This window comes from Protopterus annectens, chromosome 13.part0 (genome assembly GCF_019279795.1).
Source record: "Protopterus annectens isolate FY-2018-M chromosome 13.part0, PAN1.0, whole genome shotgun sequence".
Classification (NCBI taxonomy): domain Eukaryota; kingdom Metazoa; phylum Chordata; order Ceratodontiformes; family Protopteridae; genus Protopterus; species Protopterus annectens.
Genome location: NC_056747.1, coordinates 1,042,112,980 through 1,042,128,481, shown reverse-complemented (window position 1 = coordinate 1,042,128,481; position 15,502 = coordinate 1,042,112,980).

The window sequence follows — 15,502 nt, the reverse complement described above, 5'->3', positions numbered from 1 at the left end:
AGAGGATGAGATGGGGAGGAGTGACAAGGCTTATGTCTGCCTGCCTATTTATGGAGTACGGTATTTAAGCATATTAGGCATGCCTGATGTCACACCCCTTTGGAACCTTGAGCAGATGGCAGAGGTAGCAGAAAAGTGGCAGAGTCTGAAGGATGTGTCATAATGGAGGTAGTGCTGCAACAGAACTGTAGTTTGCTGATCTGATGCCCTCTCCAGTTCTCTGAACTGGAGCTACCCCCAATTTAAGTTTGAGGAGCCAAAATAAAAAAGTTTTTCCCTCTGTTGATGGCCACAAAATAACTAATGTTCTATGTTCCTAATATAACTGCACATGTACTACCACACAGAGCTTTAGCCCTGATGCAAATGCAGTATCTGCATTCAATTAATCAATGACAATAATCCAGTCACACGCTTTTTGGCACCTTAACAGCCTGTATTTGTGGCAGGCCCATTTACCCCACCTTAGTTATGGCTCTGCCTGCCATGTTGCAAACACCCATCTGTATGCCTACCTTTCAGATGTCATTATAGGACACTGATTGGGAAGGTTAGGATGCAAGAAGAAAATCTTTCTAATGAGGTATGTATGAGATACAGCAGGTCAACCTACTCCTGCCAGACTCCAAGCCCAGAATTCCCACTACCCTGTCACATCCCACCAGTTATGCCATCTGGCTTTCTGGCTATGATTTGGAGGGGGGGTTCCACTGGTGAAGACACCCAGAGAATTCAGGGAAGTACTTGGTAGCAGATGGTAAGCTGCCACAAGAACCCCCCCCCCAAAAAAAAAAACTTTCTGTCATCAGCATGGAGCTTAGATACTTTCAATCAACTGGCAAGTTCCTGTCTGACATGACTGATTTTCCTTCTCCTTGTACTCATTTCTAATCTCCACCAATTACTTATCATTCCCCCACCTCCATTTTACCCATAAGTGTGCTTACTCAAGGGTCTGATCCTCAGTACTTCTTCTTCCCCATCATGGTGTGGCATTTGTCCCCCTCTTTACTCCCATTTTTGATTCTCCCTCATATAGTATACCACTGTACTTCCCCCTCTCTCATATCTCACCCTGTCCTTTCCCTCTCACTCATACTTAAACAATCTATACACTGGAAAATGCATGTCACAAGCATTCATCATTGTTGCAGGTTTCTGTGAAGACAATTTCCAGCCACCCTATTAAACCATCAGACATCGCTAGTTGAGCTACACAGTCTTCCTTTCCAGATTTCTCACACTGCATAATAATATATCCAACAATGTTGTCAATCAGCTTTGTGTGTTCCTCTGCTATATTCAATTTATGCTTTCTGCTCCATCCTAGTATATGAATGTCAACCCTATTTTTATCATTTTTGTCATGCTGTTTGAGTTTCCATCATAATTAAAAGGTACAGTTGCTGAGACATATCTTTTTACTATGGCTTTAAGCATTGCTATCCAATAGCCAATGAAGAAGGTCATCCCTGTCATCAGTAGAGTCACTCATAATGCCCCCCCCCTTTACAGCGTAACTAGACCAAAAATACTGTTATTACCTATGAACCTATGTTCTGAAATACCACAGGCACTCAACTACCTTGGCCCATATCTGCCTCTTAACATCATGCCTTATATCTTTATTACCTTATCACGTACAACCAAAACATGATGTAATAATCTAGACCTCCCACAATGCCCCTTCCTATCACCTAGCCCCACTACATGACTTAAATCCAAGTTCCCCCTCCCAAAAATACCTCTTTCAAAATGCTATATGACATCTGCCACAAAATAATTACCTTATCCGTTCTTCCCAAGCATCTCATTCCTATGTTTTTTTTCCCCTCCATGCCTGACAAATAGCAAGCATTCCCCATTGGTGTTGAGTCCATTCAATACACAGCCATCATCCAGATCAGATAGACCATTACCACACAACCAAGGATGTGAATTTTGCCCTTGCTACCATAAAAGCAATGACAGCATTTCTAGTTAAGACCGTACCCCTCTCCTTGGTGGTTGACATGAGCACCCATATCAGTGTGGGGTGTCCTATACCCTAAACAAAAGCAACAGGACACTGCTGGAGTAAAATGCTGCAAAGTTCTTTAATAATAAAAAACGAGTTAGCGCTTTCGGGATAAACCCTTCCTCAGACAATGTTCAAAATGATAAAACAACCATATTTAAAATACAATTAACCAATCATTTGCTTAGAAAAACCCGCCTATTCTGTAAGGTGGGTTTAATTGGTAAAACATCGTTTAAACCAGGATCCCTATGTGCCATTAGATCAACTATCCATTTGGATTCTGCTAAGGCTGTCTGATGTTTGATGTCACCCCCCCTACTGTTGAGTTTTATATTGACAATACATCTAAATTTAAAAGTGTGTGTTGGATTTACACTTATGTGTCTATATAAAGCATTGCTCAGATCACAATTTCTAATATTACTTAAGTGCTGCAAAATCCTCACCTTAAACATATTGTTGGTCATGCCAACATAAAAACATGGACAGCATTCACACTCCGCTAAATAAACCAGATTTTGTGTTCTACATGTGGCCCTGCTCTGAAAATAAAATAATTTATGCGTGTTGGGGTGCCTAAATTCTGTCTGGGTGTTGATATATGTACAGGTCTTACACCTGCCACATGCATGGGTACCTAAATTCATGATGGGTATGCTTTCTTTATCATGTTGTTTCCTTGCAAAATAAATCTTTCAAATTTTTATTCCTTCTATATGTGAACATGGGACGTTCACCCACAATATTTTTAAGACCCAAGTCACTTGTTAATATATTCCAATTATTCTGCACTATCTTACATATATCATGCATATTACTGCCATATGTTAGTAGCAATCTGGGTCTCTCTCCCAAATATTTATTCTCTTTGCTGAAATTAGGCTCCTCACTATGTGTATTTCTCATCCACAGTTTATATCTGGTATTCCTGCATTTTTTATTATTTTCCATAACATTATTTACCAAGCTTTTCCCATAACCTCTTTCTACAAAACATTGGTCAAGTTTGTGCATTTCAATGTCATATTGTACATCCTCAGAACAAATTCTGGAAATTCTGCTCACCTGACCTTTAATAATGTTTGGAAAAACATGTCGTGGATGCATACTGTCAAATGACAGTAGTGTGTTCTGCCAACAATCCTTTTTATGTAAACTGGAAGTGAAGCCATTACTTGTTTGTTCTACACATACATCCAAAAATTCTAACTTGGTGAAGGAGGTTTTGGCACTGAATTCCAAAAAAGTGGTGGTAGAGTGGATATAGACAAGAAAATTATCAAAGGAAACCTCATCCCCATTCCACAAAATAAAAATATCATCTACAAATCTGACGTACATCAAAATATGATCACTCCATCTGTAATTGTTCAAGATCTCCTTAGTTTCCCACTTAGATAGAACAAGATTTGCATAAGTGTTAGCACAGGGGGTGCCCATGGCTACCCCCCGTGCTTGCCTATACAAAGATCCTCCTCCCATAAAGACATTATTATCCAAGACCAAACACAACATCTCCTCTACTAGCTGTCTCATGTGATCTGTGGCTCCTAAACTTCTGATTAGTTCACCAACAGCTGTTACTCCATAATCATGTTCTATAACAGTGAATAAACTGTTAACATCTAAGGTTGCCATTAATAAATTTTGCCCCTCAACCGGTTTAACTATGTCAGCTAGTAACCCTAAGAAATGCCCTGTATCAACTAAAATATTTTTAATCTTGTCCATATAAGGTTTGAGTGTGACCTGTAACCATATTGAAATGTTCTCAGTGACCCAGTTCCTGCCAGAAACAATGGGTCTTAAGGGTGGATCATTAAAGGATTTGTGAATTTTTGGCAATGCTTTGAATATTGGGGTAACTGGTTTATCTATCCATAGGAACTCAAAAGTCTCCTTTGTTATTTTCAATTCATCCAACAACGACTGTAACCTCTGATGTACCCTGTCAATAATCATTCTAACCTTTAGGGGGTTAATTTCTTCATAGGCTCTATCTATTGTCAACATGTTCTTTATTTTATTGTTATACCACATGGTGTTAAGAACAACTATCGCTCCCCCCTTGTCCGCACTCTTTATCATAATTTCTTTATTATCTATCAGCCCTTGTAATGCTTGTTTCTGTATTGGAGTTAAGTTATAGTATGTACTAAAATTCCCATCATTAAAATATTTGTTTAAATCACTCTCACAACCATTCAAGAATAAATTGAGAGCTGGTGTAAAACTAGGTACAAAACTGCTTGTTTTTTTAAGTTGGGGACAATTAGATTCTGTAATGTTAAACATTAACTTCAGCATGGTATTCCTACAAAACAACATCAAATCATAAATCACATCACTATATATGCACATCCTGCTAGGTACAAAAGTGAAGCCTTTGTTAAGAACTTCCAGTTCTACATCATTAAGCATATAGCTAGATAAGTTATATACAATACCAACGCGTAAAAAGTCAGTCATTGGAATGTCCTCCTTCTCTTGTCCACAATTCTGTCCTCGCTGGAGGACCTCTTCCATGCCCCTTTTTTCACTGCGGCTGGAAGTTTCCCCAAAAAATGTGTGGTACCTTGGCCTTCCTTCGGACGAGCTCCCGAGCTGTTTGAACAACTTTCAACTGCATCAGGTGTCGTGATCGACAAACAAGATGTATCTGTTCCTGAAGTCCCAACTGTTACTGCATTGATAGAAGCAGAGTTTTTCTCACATGATCATGACGTTACAGCTTCTTTAAATGTAAAAGTTTCTACATTCCCCTCTTCAGCCGCGTGCAAATCCTTGTTTGCATTAGCTGTATTAATGTCAGAAGGAAATAAACTGGCAGCTGTTAGAGAAGGGATGGAAACTCCCATGTTAGATTTCAGCTCATTCAATATACTTGCTGGTGTGTCACGCTCTCGCTCCTCAGTCATGCATGTTATGGATTTCCTGGGATTCCGTTTAGCAAATTCCGTTGTAGTTTCCTTGAACCTTGGCCAAACAAAAATGTTCCCATTAATGAAATCCTGATGATCCCTCCTTATTTTGTTGAGTTTGGTTTCACATAGCTTATCAGCATCTTTGGCTAGGGTCTCTTTTAAAGATGTTATTCTCTCCTTACACTTCGGCTCTTTAAAGTCAATTATGAGTTTGTCGTGTAAAGATGCTACCTCTTTCTTGAGAAGCTCTAACTGCGGTGCAAAAAACTCAATAAGTATCCGCATATATTGAAAACTGGTGTTGATGTTAAGGGTCTGCCATGTGGTTAACAGCTCAGGGTAATGGTCACCCTGAGCTGGCATACACAAAATCCTCATGCCCCTGGGAACAATTCCATAAGCCAAACAGGCTTCGAGGTGAAAAGCCTGCCATTGCAAGCGTTGCATCTTACCGGCTTTGAAAGTAAGGTCACATAACAAATCTTCAAACGCTCTATCCACAGCAACCGGAGTGGTTCTCCATTGTGGTCCTTCCTTCTGGATCAAAAAACCCAAATTCAGGAGCGGATTCCCTCGTGGAGTAGGTGACTTATTACTGCTGCCATAAACCATTTCTCCAAAAGGCATAATATGTGATGAAAAATCATCACTGTTACTTCCTTTCTCAACACTCTCAGCATGCATAGCGTACAAAAAGCAACAAGTCCAATACAAAAGAATAAGTACGCTATGCTAAAGTCCAAATATACTCAGAACTGTAGTAAATCCAAAACAAAAGCAACAGGACACTGCTGGAGTAAAATGCTGCAAAGTTCTTTAATAATAAAAAACGAGTTAGCGCTTTCGGGATGAACCCTTCCTCACACAATGTTCAAAATGATAAAACAACCATATTTAAAATACAATTAACCAATCATTTGCTTAGAAAAACCCGCCTATTCTGTAAGGTGGGTTTAATTGGTAAAACATCATTTAAACCAGGATCCCTATGTGCCATTAGATCAACTATCCATTTGGATTCTGCTAAGGCTGTCTGATGTTTGATGTCACCCCCCCCCTACTGTTGAGTTTTATATTGACAATACATCTAAATTTAAAAGTGTGTGTTGGATTTACACTTATGTGTCTATATAAAGCATTGCTCAGATCACAATTTCTAATATTACTTAAGTGCTGCAAAATCCTCACCCTAAACATATTGTTGGTCATGCCAACATAAAAACATGGACAGCATTCACACTCCGCTAAATAAACCAGATTTTGTGTTCTACATGTGGCCCTGCCCCGACAATAAAATAATTTATGCGTGTTGGGGTGCCTAAATTCTGTCTGGGTGTTGATATATGTACAGGCCTTACACCTGCCACATGCATGGGTACCTAAATTCATGATGGGTATGCTTTCTTTATCATGTTGTGTTTCCTTGCAAAATAAATCTTTCAAATTTTTATTCCTTCTATATGTGAACATGGGACGTTCACCCACAATATTTTTAAGACCCAAGTCACTTGTTAATATATTCCAATTATTCTGCACTATCTTACATATATCATGCATATTACTGCCATATGTTAGTAGCAATCTGGGTCTCTCTCCCAAATATTTATTCTCTTTGCTGAAATTAGGCTCCTCACTATGTGTATTTCTCATCCACGGTTTATATCTGGTATTCCTGTATTTTTTATTATTTTCCATAACATTATTTACCAAGCTTTTCCCATAACCTCTTTCTACAAAACATTGGTCAAGTTTGTGCATTTCAATGTCATATTGTACATCCTCAGAACAAATTCTGGAAATTCTGCTCACCTGACCTTTAATAATGTTTGGAAAAACATGTCGTGGATGCATACTGTCAAATGACAGTAGTGTGTTCTGCCAACAATCCTTTTTATGTAAACTGGAAGTGAAGCCATTACTTGTTTGTTCTACACATACATCCAAAAATTCTAACTTGGTGAAGGAGGTTTTGGCACTGAATTCCAAAAAAGTGGTGGTAGAGTGGATATAGACAAGAAAATTATCAAAGGAAACCTCATCCCCATTCCACAAAATAAAAATATCATCTACAAATCTGACGTACATCAAAATATGATCACTCCATCTGTAATTGTTCAAGATCTCCTTAGTTTCCCACTTAGATAGAACAAGATTTGCATAAGTGTTAGCACAGGGGGTGCCCATGGCTACCCCCCGTGCTTGCCTATACAAAGATCCTCCTCCCATAAACACATTATTATCCAAGACCAAACACAACATCTCCTCTACTAGCTGTCTCATGTGATCTGTGGCTCCTAAACTTTTGATTAGTTCAACAACAGCTGTTACTCCATAATCATGTTCTATAACAGTGAATAAACTGTTAACATCTAAGGTTGCCATTAATAAATTTTGCCCCTCAACCGGTTTAACTATGTCAGCTAGTAACCCTAAGAAATGCCCTGTATCAACTAAAATATTTTTAATCTTGTCCATATAAGGTTTGAGTGTGACCTGTAACCATATTGAAATGTTCTCTGTGACCCAGTTCCTGCCAGAAACAATGGGTCTTAAGGGTGGATCATTTAGAGATTTGTGAATTTTAGGCAATGCTTTGAAAATAGGAGTTACTGGTTTATCTATCCATAGGAACTCAAAAGTCTCATTTGTTATTTTCAATTCATCCAACAAAAACTGTAATTTCCGATGCACCTTGTCAATAATCATTCTAACCTTTAGGGGGTTGATTTCTTCATAGGCTTTATCTATTGTCAACATGTTCTTTATTTTGTTGTTATACCACATGGTATTTAGAACAACTATCGCTCCCCCCTTGTCCGCACTCTTTATCATAATTTCTTTATTATCTATCAGCCCTTGTAATGCTTGTTTCTGTATTGGAGTTAAGTTATAGTATGTACTAAAATTCCCATCATTAAAATATTTGTTTAAATCACTCTCACAACCATTCAAGAATAAATTGAGAGCTGGTGTAAAACTAGGTACAAAACTGCTTGTTTTTTTAAGTTGGGGACAATTAGATTCTGTATTGTTAAACATTAACTTCAGCATGGTATTCCTACAAAACAACATCAAATCAAAAATCACATCACTATATATGCACATCCTGCTAGGTACAAAAGTGAAGCCTTTGTTAAGAACTTCCAGTTCTACATCATTAAGCATATAGCTAGATAAGTTATATACAATACCAACGCGTAAAAAGTCAGTCATTGGAATGTCCTCCTTCTCTTGTCCACAATTCTGTCCTCGCTGGAGGACCTCTTCTATGCCCCTTTTTTCACTGGGGCTGGAAGTTTCCCCAAAAAATGTGTGGCACCTTGGCCTTCCTACGGACGAGCTCCCGAGCTGTTTGAACAACTTTCAACTGCATCAGGTGTCGTGATCGACAAACAAGATATATCTGTTCCTGAAGTCCCAACTGTTACTGCATTGATAGAAGCAGAGTTTTTCTCACATGATCGTGACGTTACAGCTTCTTTAAATGTAAAAGTTTCTACATTCCCCTCTTCAGCCGCATGCAAATCCTTGTTTGCATTAGCTGTATTAATGTCAGAAGGAAATAAGCTGGCAGCTGTTAGAGAAGGGATGGAAACTCCCGTGTTAGATTTCGGCTCATTCAATATACTTGCTGGTGTGTCACACTCTCGCTCCTCAGTCATGCATGTTATGGATTTCCTGGGATTCCGTTTAGCAAATTCCATTGTAGTTTCCTTGAACCTTGGCCAAACAAAAATGTTCCCATTAACGAAATCCTGATGATCCCTCCTTATTTTGTTGAGTTTGGTTTCACATAGCTTATCAGCATCTTTGGCTAGGGTCTCTTTTAAAGATGTTATTCTGTCCTTACACTTCGGCTCTTTAAAGTCAATTATGAGTTTGTCGTGTAAAGATGCTACCTCTTTCTTGAGAAGCTCTAACTGCGGTGCAAAAAACTCAATAAGTATCCGCATATATTGAAAACTGGTGTTGATGTTAAGGGTCTGCCATGTGGTTAACAGCTCAGGGTAACGGTCACCCTGAGCTGGCATACACAAAATCCTCATGCCCCTGGGAACAGTTCCATAAGCCAAACAGGCTTCGAGGTGAAAAGCCTGCCATTGCAAGCGTTGCATCTTACCGGCTTTGAAAGTAAGGTCACGTAACAAATCTTCAAACGCTCTATCCACAGCAACCGGAGTGGTTCTCCATTGTGGTCCTTCCTTCTGGATCAAAAAACCCAAATTCAGGAGCGGATTCCCTCGTGGAGTAGGTGACTTATTACTGCTGCCATAAACCATTTCTCCAAAAGGCATAATATGTGATGAAAAATCATCACTGTTACTTCCTTTCTCAACACTCTCAGCATGCATAGCGTACAAAAAGCAACAAGTCCAATACAAAAGAATAAGTACGCTATGCTAAAGTCCAAATATACTCAGAACTGTAGTAAATCCAAAACAAAAGCAACAGGACACTGCTGGAGTAAAATGCTGCAAAGTTCTTTAATAATAAAAAACGAGTTAGCGCTTTCGGGATAAACCTTTCCTCAGACAATGTTCAAAATGATAAAACAACCATATTTAAAATACAATTAACCAATCATTTGCTTAGAAAAACCTGCCTATTCTGTAAGGTGGGTTTAATTGGTAAAACATCGTTTAAACCAGGATCCCTATGTGCCATTAGATCAACTATCCATTTGGATTCTGCTAAGGCTGTCTGATGTTTGATGTCACCCCCCCCTACTGTTGAGTTTTATATTGACAATACATCTAAATTTAAAAGTGTGTGTTTGATTTACACTTATGTGTCTATATAAAGCATTGCTCAGATCACAATTTCTAATATTACTTAAGTGCTGCAAAATCCTCACCCTAAACATATTGTTGGTCATGCCAACATAAAAACATGGACAGCATTCACACTCCGCTAAATAAACCAGATTTTGTGTTCTACATGTGGCCCTGCCCCGAAAATAAAATAATTTATGCGTGTTGGGGTGCCTAAATTCTGTCTGGGTGTTGATATATGTACAGGCCTTACACCTGCCACATGCATGGGTACCTAAATTCATGATGGGTATGCTTTCTTTATCATGTTGTGTTTCCTTGCAAAATAAATCTTTCAAATTTTTATTCCTTCTATATGTGAACATGGGACGTTCACCCACAATATTTTTAAGACCCAAGTCACTTGTTAATATATTCCAATTATTCTGCACTATCTTACATATATCATGCATATTACTGCCATATGTTAGTAGCAATCTGGGTCTCTCTCCCAAATATTTATTCTCTTTGCTGAAATTAGGCTCCTCACTATGTGTATTTCTCATCCACGGTTTATATCTGGTATTCCTGTATTTTTATTATTTTCCATAACATTATTTACCAAGCTTTTCCCATAACCTCTTTCTACAAAACATTGGTCAAGTTTGTGCATTTCAATGTCATATTGTACATCCTCAGAACAAATTCTGGAAATTCTGCTCACCTGACCTTTAATAATGTTTGGAAAACATGTCGTGGATGCATACTGTCAAATGACAGTAGTGTGTTCTGCCAACAATCCTTTTATGTAAACTGGAAGTGAAGCCATTACTTGTTTGTTCTACACATACATCCAAAAATTCTAACTTGGTGAAGGAGGTTTTGGCACTGAATTCCAAAAAAGTGGTGGTAGAGTGGATATAGACAAGAAAATTATCAAAGGAAACCTCATCCCCATTCCACAAAATAAAAATATCATCTACAAATCTGACTTACATCAAAATATGATCACTCCATCTGTAATTGTTCAAGATCTCCTTAGTTTCCCACTTAGATAGAACAAGATTTGCATAAGTGTTAGCACAGGGGGTGCCCATGGCTACCCCCCGTGCTTGCCTATACAAAGATCCTCCTCCCATAAAGACATTATTATCCAAGACCAAACGCAACATCTCCTCTACTAGCTGTCTCATGTGATCTGTGGCTCCTAAACTTTTGATTAGTTCAACAACAGCTGTTACTCCATAATCATGTTCTATAACAGTGAATAAACTGTTAACATCTAAGGTTGCCATTAATAAATTTTGCCCCTCAACCGGTTTAACTATGTCAGCTAGTAACCCTAAGAAATGCCCTGTATCAACTAAAATATTTTTAATCTTGTCCATATAAGGTTTGAGTGTGACCTGTAACCATATTGAAATGTTCTCTGTGACCCAGTTCCTGCCAGAAACAATGGGTCTTAAGGGTGGATCATTTAGAGATTTGTGAATTTTAGGCAATGCTTTGAAAATAGGAGTTACTGGTTTATCTATCCATAGGAACTCAAAAGTCTCATTTGTTATTTTCAATTCATCCAACAAAAACTGTAATTTCCGATGCACCTTGTCAATAATCATTCTAACCTTTAGGGGGTTGATTTCTTCATAGGCTTTATCTATTGTCAACATGTTCTTTATTTTGTTGTTATACCACATGGTATTTAGAACAACTATCGCTCCCCCCTTGTCCGCACTCTTTATCATAATTTCTTTATTATCTATCAGCCCTTGTAATGCTTGTTTCTGTATTGAGTTAAGTTATAGTATGTACTAAAATTCCCATCATTAAAATATTTGTTTAAATCACTCTCACAACCATTCAAGAATAAATTGAGAGCTGGTGTAAAACTAGGTACAAAACTGCTTGTTTTTTTAAGTTGGGGACAATTAGATTCTGTATTGTTAAACATTAACTTCAGCATGGTATTCCTACAAAACAACATCAAATCAAAAATCACATCACTATATATGCACATCCTGCTAGGTACAAAAGTGAAGCCTTTGTTAAGAACTTCCAGTTCTACATCATTAAGCATATAGCTAGATAAGTTATATACAATACCAACGCGTAAAAAGTCAGTCATTGGAATGTCCTCCTTCTCTTGTCCACAATTCTGTCCTCGCTGGAGGACCTCTTCCATGCCCCTTTTTTCTGGGGCTGGATGTTTCCCAAAAAAATGTGTGGTACCTTGGCCTTCCTTCGGATGAGCTCCCGAGCTGTTTGAACAACTTTCAACTGCATCAGGTGTCGTGATCGACAAACAAGATGTATCTGTTCCTGAAGTCCCAACTGTTACTGCATTGATAGAAGCAGAGTTTTTCTCACATGATCGTGACGTTACAGCTTCTTTAAATGTAAAAGTTTCTACATTCCCCTCTTCAGCCGCATGCAAATCCTTGTTTGCATTAGCTGTATTAATGTCAGAAGGAAATAAACTGGCAGCTGTTAGAGAAGGGATGGAAACTCCTGTGTTAGATTTCGTCTCATTCAATATACTTGCTGGTGTGTCACGCTCTCGCTCCTCAGTCATGCGTGTTATGGATTTCCTGGGATTCCGTTTAGCAAATTCCATTGTAGTTTCCTTGAACCTTGGCCAAACAAAAATGTTCCCATTAACGAAATCCTGATGATCCCTCCTTATTTTGTTGAGTTTGGTTTCACGTAGCTTATCAGCTTCTTTGGCTAGGGTGTCTTTTAAAGATGTTATTCTCTCCTTACACTTCGGCTCTTTAAAGTCAGTTATGAGTTTGTCGTGTAAAGATGCTACCTCTTTCTTGGGAAGCTCTAACTGCGGTGCAAAAAACTCAATAAGTATCCGCATATATTGAAAACTGGTGTTGATGTTAAGGGTCTGCCATGTGGTTAACAGCTCAGGGTAACGGTCACCCTGAGCTGGCATACACAAAATCCTCATGCCCCTGGGAACAATTCCATAAGCCAAACAGTCTTCGAGGTGAAAAGCCTGCCATTGCAGGCGTTGCATCTTACCGGCTTTGAAAGTAAGGTCACGTAACAAATCTTCAAACGCTCTATCCACAGCAACCGGAGTGGTTCTCCATTGTGGTCCTTCCTTCTGGATCAAAAAACCCAAATTCAGGAGCGGATTCCCTCGTGGAGTAGGTGACTTATTACTGCTGCCATAAACCATTTCTTCAAAAGGCATAATATGTGATGAAAAATCATCACTGTTACTTCCTTTCTCAACACTCTCAGCATGCATAGCGTACAAAAAGCAACAAGTCCAATACAAAAGAATAAGTACGCTATGCTAAAGTCCAAATATACTCAGAACTGTAGTAAATCCAAAACAAAAGCAACAGGACACTGCTGGAGTAAAATGCTGCAAAGTTCTTTAATAATAAAAAACGAGTTAGCGCTTTCGGGATAAACCCTTCCTCAGACAATGTTCAAAATGATAAAACAACCATATTTAAAATACAATTAACCAATCATTTGCTTAGAAAAACCCGCCTATTCTGTAAGGTGGGTTTAATTGGTAAAACATCGTTTAAACCAGGATCCCTATGTGCCATTAGATCAACTATCCATTTGGATTCTGCTAAGGCTGTCTGATGTTTGATGTCATCCCCCCCTACTGTTGAGTTTTATATTGACAATACATCTAAATTTAAAAGTGTGTGTTGGATTTACACATATGTGTCTTTATAAAGCATTGCTTAGATCACAATTTCTAATATTACTTAAGTGCTGCAAAATCCTCACCTTAAACATATTGTTGGTCATGCCAACATAAAAACATCGACAGCATTCACACTCCGCTAAATAAACCAGATTTTGTGTTCTACATGTGGCCCTGCCCCGAAAATAAAATAATAATAAAAACTTCCCATAACAGTATTTAGGCACCCCAACACGCATAAATTATTTTATTTTCGGGGCAGGGCCACATGTAGAACACAAAATCTGGTTTATTTAGCGGAGTGTGAATGCTGTCCATGTTTTTATGACCAACAATATGTTTAAGGTGAGGATTTTGCAGCACTTAAGTAATATAAGAAATTGTGATCTGAGCAATGCTTTATATAGACACATAAGTGTAAATCCAACACACACTTTTAAATTTAGATGTATTGTGAATATAAAACTCAACAGTAGGGGGGGGTGACATCAAACATCAGACAGCCTTAGCAGAATCCAAATGGATAGTTGATCTAAAGGCACATAGGGATCCTGGTTTAAACGATGTTTTACCAATTAAGCCCACCTTACAGAATAGGCGGGTTTTTCTAAGCAAATGATTGGTTAATTGTATTTTAAATATGGTTGTTTTATCATTTTCAACATTGTCTGAGGAAGGGTTTATCCCGAAAGCGCTAACTCGTTTTTTATTATTAAAGAACTTTGCAGCATTTTACTCCAGCAGTGTCCTGTTGCTTTTGTTTTGGATTTACTACAGTTCTGAGTATATTTGGACTTTAGCATAGCGTACTTATTCTTTTGTATTGGACTTGTTGCTTTTTGTACGCTATGCATGCTGAGAGTGTTGAGAAAGGAAGTAACAGTGATGATTTTTCATCACATATTATGCCTTTTGGAGAAATGGTTTATGGCAGCAGTAATAAGTCACCTACTCCACGAGGGAATCCGCTCCTGAATTTGGGTTTTTTGATCCAGAAAGAAGGACCACAATAGAGAACCACTCCAGTTGCTGTGGATAGAGCGTTTGAAGATTTGTTACGTGACCTTACTTTCAAAGCCGGTAAGATGCAACGCCTGCAATGGCAGGCTTTTCACCTCGAAGCCTGTTTGGCTTATGGAATTGTTCCCAGGGGCATGAGGATTTTGTGTATGCCAGCTCAGGGTGACCGTTACCCTGAGCTGTTAACCACATGGCAGACCCTTAACATCAACACCAGTTTTCAATATATGCGGATACTTATTGAGTTTTTTGCACCGCAGTTAGAGCTTCTCAAGAAAGAGGTAGCATCTTTACACGACAAACTCATAACTGACTTTAAAGAGCCGAAGTGTAAGGAGAGAATAACATCTTTAAAAGAGACCCTAGCCAAAGAAGCTGATAAGCTACGTGAAACCAAGCTCAACAAAATAAGGAGGGATCATCAGGATTTCGTTAATGGGAACATTTTTGTTTGGCCAAGGTTCAAGGAAACTACAACGGAATTTGCTAAACGGAATCCCAGGAAATCCATAACACGCATGACTGAGGAGCGAGAGCGTGACACACCAGCAAGTATATTGAATGAGCCGAAATCTAACACGGGAGTTTCCATCCCTTCTCTAACAGCTGCCAGTTTATTTCCTTCTGACATTAATACAGCTAATGCAGACAAGGATTTGCATGCGGCTGAAGAGGGGAATGTAGAAACTTTTACATTTAAAGAAGCTGTAACGTCACGATCATGTGAGAAAAACTCTGCTTCTATCAATGCAGTAACAGTTGGGACTTCAGGAACAGATACATCTTGTTAGTCGATCACGACACCTGATGCAGTTGAAAGTTGTTCAAACAGCTCGGGAGCTCATCCGAAGGAAGGCCAAGGTACCACACATTTTTTGGGGAAACTTCCAGCCCCAGTGAAAAAAGGGGCATGGAAGAGGTCCTCCAGTGAGGACAGAATTGTGGACAAGAGAAGGAGGACATTCCAATGACTGACTTTTTATGCGTTGGTATTGTATATAACTTATCTAGCTATATGCTTAATGATGTAGAACTGGAAGTTTTTAACAAAGGCTTCACTTTTGTACCTAGCAGGATGTGCATATATAGTGATGTGATTTTTGAT